This window comes from Arachis stenosperma, chromosome 6 (assembly GCF_014773155.1).
Source record: "Arachis stenosperma cultivar V10309 chromosome 6, arast.V10309.gnm1.PFL2, whole genome shotgun sequence".
NCBI classification, from domain to species: domain Eukaryota; kingdom Viridiplantae; phylum Streptophyta; class Magnoliopsida; order Fabales; family Fabaceae; genus Arachis; species Arachis stenosperma.
The window spans coordinates 141,555,172-141,562,483 of NC_080382.1; positions in this window are offsets into that span (position 1 = coordinate 141,555,172).

Consider the following 7,312-nt stretch of genomic DNA (forward strand, 5'->3'; position numbering starts at 1 on the left):
AAAATTATTATATATATATATAGGTTACAACGATCTTTGAGAGAGTAAAACAAACATATAAATTCTTGTATAGCTTATGATGAGTTTCTTCATTATTTCTTTATAAAATTCACTATACTACTGTATCCAAAAATCACATAAATCGTTGTAGTATAATAACAACGCTTATCAAGAGCTTATCAGTAATGAAATAAAACTAGCTAGTTAGAGTTAGGCTACGCAATAATGAAACCATTGTTGCATCAATTTTAGACCACGTCAATTTTTCAAAATAATTGAATCACACAATATGTTTTAGATCTTCCTTCATTTGCATACAATAATATACATGTCTCAACTCATAGTATCAATCAATTGCCATTTTTCCTTCAACAAACACTACAAGAAAAAACACTAAATACCATTGAATTTATCGTTGGATTTAGCATCGGATATTAGCAGCGAATTTATCGATAGATTTAGCAATAAATTCATCGACTAAAAAGTTATCATTTCCGACCATCCTCTGCCAACACTGCCCACCTCCATTCTCCTCTAAAGTCTATGTCAAGTTATCTGAATCGTATTTTGTTGTCTTAAACGGAATTGTTTCATCTGACTCTTTCACCTTTAGAAGAGCTACCGCCATTGCTTCCTCTGTCACTGGAGCTCTGTCTCTCCTCCATCGTCCAAGTAGGTTTCCTCATCTCTCGTCTTTCTATTCCATTATGTTTTCATTTTTTTTAATAAAAAATCGTAACCCATTTAATTTTTGCCCTAACCACTTTTTTGAGCCATCATTCAAGTCCACCGCTGCTTCTGGTTCTTCTGCCCACGGCTGCTTCATTGCTCCATTCAGGTCATTTAGATATTTTTTACTACTCCTTTCACAATTTTTATCATTTTGCGACTGTTTTGTAATTTGGATATCATTCATTGTAGAATGTTAATTAAAAGATTTTGGATTGAAAAAGTTATCTATTTCAGTGCTTGAGTATTTAGATAATAATTATTGTAAAATTTATACAAATAATGATACTAGTACTGTTATTGTTGCTTGAGTATTTGATGCAAGTTATTTGTTAGAATTTTGAGTTTCAATCGTCTTCATATTAATTTTACATTGTGGTTAGTTTGCACTATATTTGTGGTTTGCTGTGTTGTTTCTATAGTTTGTCCACAGAACATATTCCATTATTGCAATTGATCTGGAGTGCATTACATATTATATATGTATGTGACACATCTTTTTTAGTTTAGACTAACGTATTGTTGTTTCATTAAATTAAGCATTATTTGGTGTAAAATGACAATCATAAATTTGTTAGCACATCTTATTTTCTGTTATGATTAGAATGATTTATATGGACCTGTAAAGCCAAAGGATGTAAATACAAAAGTTGATAATAAAAATGAGTATATATAGTAATTTATTCTCTTTCAAGTAACTCATACATAGGTTGCACATTATTTTATCTAATGCGTATTATTAATTTATTGTTCCTGTAGTTCTTTTATCTTTTTTTTATTGGACTCTCTTTGTCTATTGCAGATTTCTATAAAATAATAACTTGACAGATCAAGTTTTATCAAACTTAATTAAAGAACCCGGACTAAAGCTTGGGTAACTAAGAAAACTTATTTATTTTTTAACTTTTAGAATTGTTTCAAATGATTAATATTAATGATAGTTGATAATAAAATTTTTATTAATTATGAATTAGTGTTTGATTTGACTATTGTATTGCCTTAAGTTACACAATGTATGGTTGATATTGTGGACGATAAATTAGTTAATTGTTAGTTGTTAGTTAATCGTGCATTTTAAATCTGATTTTTTTATTTAATTGAATTCTCTTTTTATTTTGTTTTAATAATAAATTTTGATATTTAAATTTATTTGTGAACTTTCAATTAAAAATTATAGACAAATTATTATAAAAAATTGTAAAACTTTAAATTGTGTTAGTTTAAAAATGATTAAATTTAAATATTTAAAATTATATATTAAATTTTCAAACAAATTTTTAAAAAGATTAAAATATAAGTTTACCGTCAGATTTTTCAAAAAAATTCGATGGTAACAAGTTCTAGAATTTCACAATTAAAAGTTTATATCCTTGTCGGTAATTAGCGACAAATAAAAAAATCTGCTTATAAAGAATTATCGATAAAATTTATATCGTTGAATTTATTTTGATGATAAATAAATTATCGACAGATATTTTTTAATACATCTACTAATAAATTTGACAGTATTCAACTCTGGTAATGAAATTTGGTTATGAGATACGTGATTACACACAAAAAAAACTGATAGGATTAAACATAAGAAACTATATATGCATTATTGCATCACAAAATAATGCCTGATACTCCGATCCGCACTTAGTTATGGCACTACCTTTAGTTCATCTTTCATTGAATAAGACGCAACAAATGCATAAAATGTTTCATATGTTACATAATTACATGTACATGGATATATGGACCAATGAGCTCTCCATCCACTAATGGCCATAAATTCTTTTTAATCATTGTCAATGATTTTAGTAGATATATATGAATATTGTTAACGAAATTATTTGAATCTAGTAAATTAGCTCATTATTTAGAATATAATCCAATTTGTATCTCCATAGTTTCAAACATAATTAAATGTATAAGAAGTGAAAATTCAAAAGAATTTCAATTAAATGACCTTTAATTTATATATGTATCAAAATTTAATGTGTTGTTGAAATTTCCCAATAAAATAGCATAATAGAGAAAAATTACCAAGATATAATGGAAAGAGAATAATTTGTGTATAAGGGAAGCTTCTATCAATTTTGACCAAATAACAAACAGTAAACATTTTCACTAAGTTATCAGCTCCAACACTATTTTAGTGTGTATGACAACAGGTTAGGATTAACTTGTTTTAATTCATTTTGTTTGGTTTTGTTGTGATTAGTGCTGTGAAGCATTCTGAGAACAAGAGTTACATGAGACTGAATGTAGAATTATGAGTAATATTCTGAATATAATAATGACACCCTGCATCGGTTTATTTATACAGCCATCAGCCATGCATGTATACACACAGAAAGCTTAAGAATGGTTGTTGAACCTAACTAACTTCTTTTAGCTTAACTCCCTTAACAAATATCAACTTGAGGGGGGCCTAATAAGATATTTAGGTGATAGAGTTATTAGTTAGGTGGTTAAGAAGTTAGTTAGGTTAATCCAGTTAGCTTCAGTTTTTTTTTTAATACAACTAGTAAAATATGAGAGGTAACATAAATGATTATATCTTTATACTTTTTTTAAGCAAAAGTCTTTTTTTTTAATTTGTTTGAATTTTTCATAAATTTTTTTTATTTATCTTATATTTTTTTTTTATCTTATGGGATTTACCAAGAATTGGACTCTAAATCGTTTGTATATAGAGTTTCAATACCATATTATGATATCACTTATCTAAAAAATTTAAATTGATAGAAAAAGACAATATAAATAATTATATTCCTATACTTATAAATTCATATAACTTTTAGTTTGTCCTCAATGACAATAACAAAGAAGATGAATTACAAGTTCTTTATTGTTTTTCTCTATTTAAGGTCGAATTTATTTGAATAATAAAAAAATGGTGTCTATGGGCACACTACTTTTTATTATTTTAAACAAATGACAGTTCTGTTTATGAATTTTAATATTTAATTATAATTTTTTAATATTATTTTTAAAAATCTTTATTTAATTATGATACCAAGTATAGTGAAAACGTAAATTAATTCGCGATATGTTAGTATTATTTTAACGACAGAAGGAAGTTGGTACATAACGTATACCTCGACTACCAGGGACGAACCCAAGCACAGCAATGAGGGAGTATTTGCCTCCACGATATTATTAATTTTTGTTTTAAAAATATAGTTATATATAATATGTTCCTACTTTAAATTTTAAATGACCCTATTACAAATAAAATAAATTCAATTAGCTAAAATTTTAAATTTATTTTTTTATTTTTCTATTATTTTTATTATTATTTAACCTAATCAAATTTAATTATTGTACCGTTACTCTTTTATTCTCTTAAACCCTTTTCTTATTTTTATATTTTCAACTTTCTTTTTCTATTCCTTATTTAGTGGTCATCTTCTTTTCATCAAAAAATAAATTTTAAATTCTCCAATTTTTTTATATAGCCCTCTATGACTCTATGTATCTTTTAGTTTTATTATTTCTCTTTTTTATATTTTTAATTCAAACAATTATAGTTTAGGTATTAATTTAATATTTTATTTTTTGTGACTTTATATATTTTATTTTATTCTCGATCTATCCATCCTTATTACTTATTTTTTTTTTATCTTTTGTTCTATTATATGTACCTATATTGCATATAAAATTTTAAAATAAACTGATTAATTTACTAATTTAAAATATTTTTTATTTTTAAAAATAATGATAAAAAATATTTTAATTACAATATATAACTAAACAGATGTATAAAATCTTTCATCTAATATTATATCAAAATTAAATTAAAAAATATATAACAAATTTAATTATTTTAAAAAGAAATAAAAAATTATAAATTATGTTTTTTATTATTTTATATAAACATACTTTTTATATAAAGATTTAATTTTTCTAGTATTTATATATAATTCTAATTTCAAATTATAAATACTAATGTATCATTAAGCGTTAATATGCCAGTTAATTGACTTAATTCAGTCTTTTTTTATTAAATGTGTATAAAAAAATTGGTTAGAATAATAAGTTATTTATAGTTTAATAAAAATATTTTAATTTTAAGTTTTAGAAATAAAAAAATATTTTTTTATAAATTATATATAATAAATAGTATTTTAAGAATAAAAGTATTCCCTAATTCTTTCTAATTTTTATATCTCCGTATAATTAATAATATTTAACAAAACTTATTTAATATATATATTTGCCCCCACTCCTAAAATTTTTTGGGTCCGTCACTGTCGACTACCATAATAAGCGGATATCTCGGCACAAAACAGAATCAAATAACAACAACTCACAAAATCCGGACGAGTTATTCAAAGCTCGGAACCACAACTAACAATTCAAACGATATCCTTATGGATAACTTAGGCAAAAGCGGAAAATCCTGAAACAAGCTCCAACCGAACAACCTAAAATGCCTATATAAACATACAAGTAACATCGGAGCAAAACAGGTCACATAACTCACTCTAATTTGATTATTATCATTTCTCTTAAATCATATTCTCACTTGAGCGTCGGAGTACTTTTTGCAGGTGCTCCCACTGCGGTGTTCTAGCCCAGCCGATGTATAACTGTTTCGCCCGAACACAGTAGCTAGCAGAAGAAGTTGCTATACCTCGACCTCACACGCACGGAACATTTGGCGCCCACTGTAGGGCCTTGAATTAATATAACCCCACTATCTTCTCTACCCAGTTCTGTATTCTTTTCTTTTGCATGATTTTCGATCTTCCAACATGACCGATAATGGAGTTCATCAGCCACACAAGCCGAGCTTTTAACTCAGATTGCTGAACTCCAAGCAGAAGTTCGAATAATAGCTGAGCTGTCTACCAATAATAATGCCGGAAAAAATGAGGAAGGAAACTCCAAAGGTTCGGCACTGGGTAACACAGACCCTCTAAGCGTCACCCCGCCAAAGGAGAAGCTGACTTTAGACAACCCTTTCTCTGAGGAGATCACCAGTTTCAAATGCCAAAGAACTTTGTGCTACCCACATCCCTTGAGCCATACAAGAGGATTGGTGACCCCGTGCTCACATTAAAAAATTTCAGTCTATGATGTTTTTTAACAGCGCTAATAATGAGCTCATACTTTGCCGAGCTTTTTCCACTTATCTCGATGGTACTGCTTTACTATGGTTCTCTAAATTATCTGCAGGTACAATTTCCTCCTTTGAAGAGCTAGCGAGGTCTTTCATTGATTACTTCGCCGCATCAAGGATATACGTGCACGGATCAGATTACCTCGGCACAATCAAACAATGGCAACACAAAAGTCTAAAAGACTACATGACTCGGTTTTCCGAGGCCACCATGGAGATCCCAGACTTAGACCCCGCAGTGCACTTACACGCACTAAAGACCGGCCTCCGACCTGGCAAGTTCCGAGAAACAATCGCAATAACAAAACCGAAGTTGCTAGAGAAATTCTGAGAAAGGGCCGCTGGCCAAATAGAGATTGAAGAACTCTGGGAGACCCAAAAGGCAGACAAACAGCCAAACAGAAGAGACGAGGAGGAGAAGACCTTCAAATCGTCAAGCAATAGAGAACAAAAGAAACCCTTCAAGCTCACACCAAAGTTCGATAGCTACACCAAATTTAACACCAAAAGGGAGAACATAATCAAGGAGATCCTCAACGCCAAAATAGTGAAACCTCCTGCTCGTGCAGGAAGCTATCAAGATCAGCGATTCACAGACAGGAGTAAACACTGTGCTTTTCACCAGAAGTATGGGCATACAACGAACGAATGCGTGATAGCCAAGGACTTGTTAGAGAGGTTAGCTCGGTAAGGACTCCTGGACAAGTATGTCGAGGGGCGAACAAGAAGAGAAGCCAAAAAAGACTAAGACGAACACTCAACAGAAAAAGACAAAGGGAAATAGACAACCCCAAATCCACCAAGAGGAATCATAAACTGCATATCGGGAGGATATGCAGGAGGAGGCGAATCAAGCTCGGCCCGAAAACGAAGTTACCGAGCAATGCTAGCAATTGAAGGAACAATACCTCCGACAAAATAGGACACGGCAGAGCCAGAGATAACCTTCAATCAATCCGACCTAGCTTCACCAGGCCCAAACCTCGACGATCCGGTAGTAATTTCCATCCAAACAGGAGAACTATTGGTAAGAAAGGTCTTTTTAGACCCAGGTAGTAGTGCTGATGTATTATTTTATTCAACTTTTCTAAAAATGCAACTATCCGAAAAAGTCATGGAACCCTCATGAGGAGAACTTGTTGGGTTCTCTGGAGAAAGGGTCCTGATAAAAGGACACATATGGCTAAAAACAACAATGGGCAACACCCCATTATAAAAAACTATAGATGTCCAATACCTCATAGTCGACTGTCCCAGTTCTTATAATATTATTCTCGGAAGGCCCGCCTTGAACAACTTCAGAGCGGTCGTATCTACCTTACATTTATATGTTAAGTTTCAGGCCCAAAATAACAAAATAGCAACAGTACACTCAGATCATCGATAAGCTCAGCAGTGTTACAACGCCAGCCTGAAGAAGACCAACATAACACAAAAGACTAACCAAGAAGTTAAAGCAATCCACAGCGC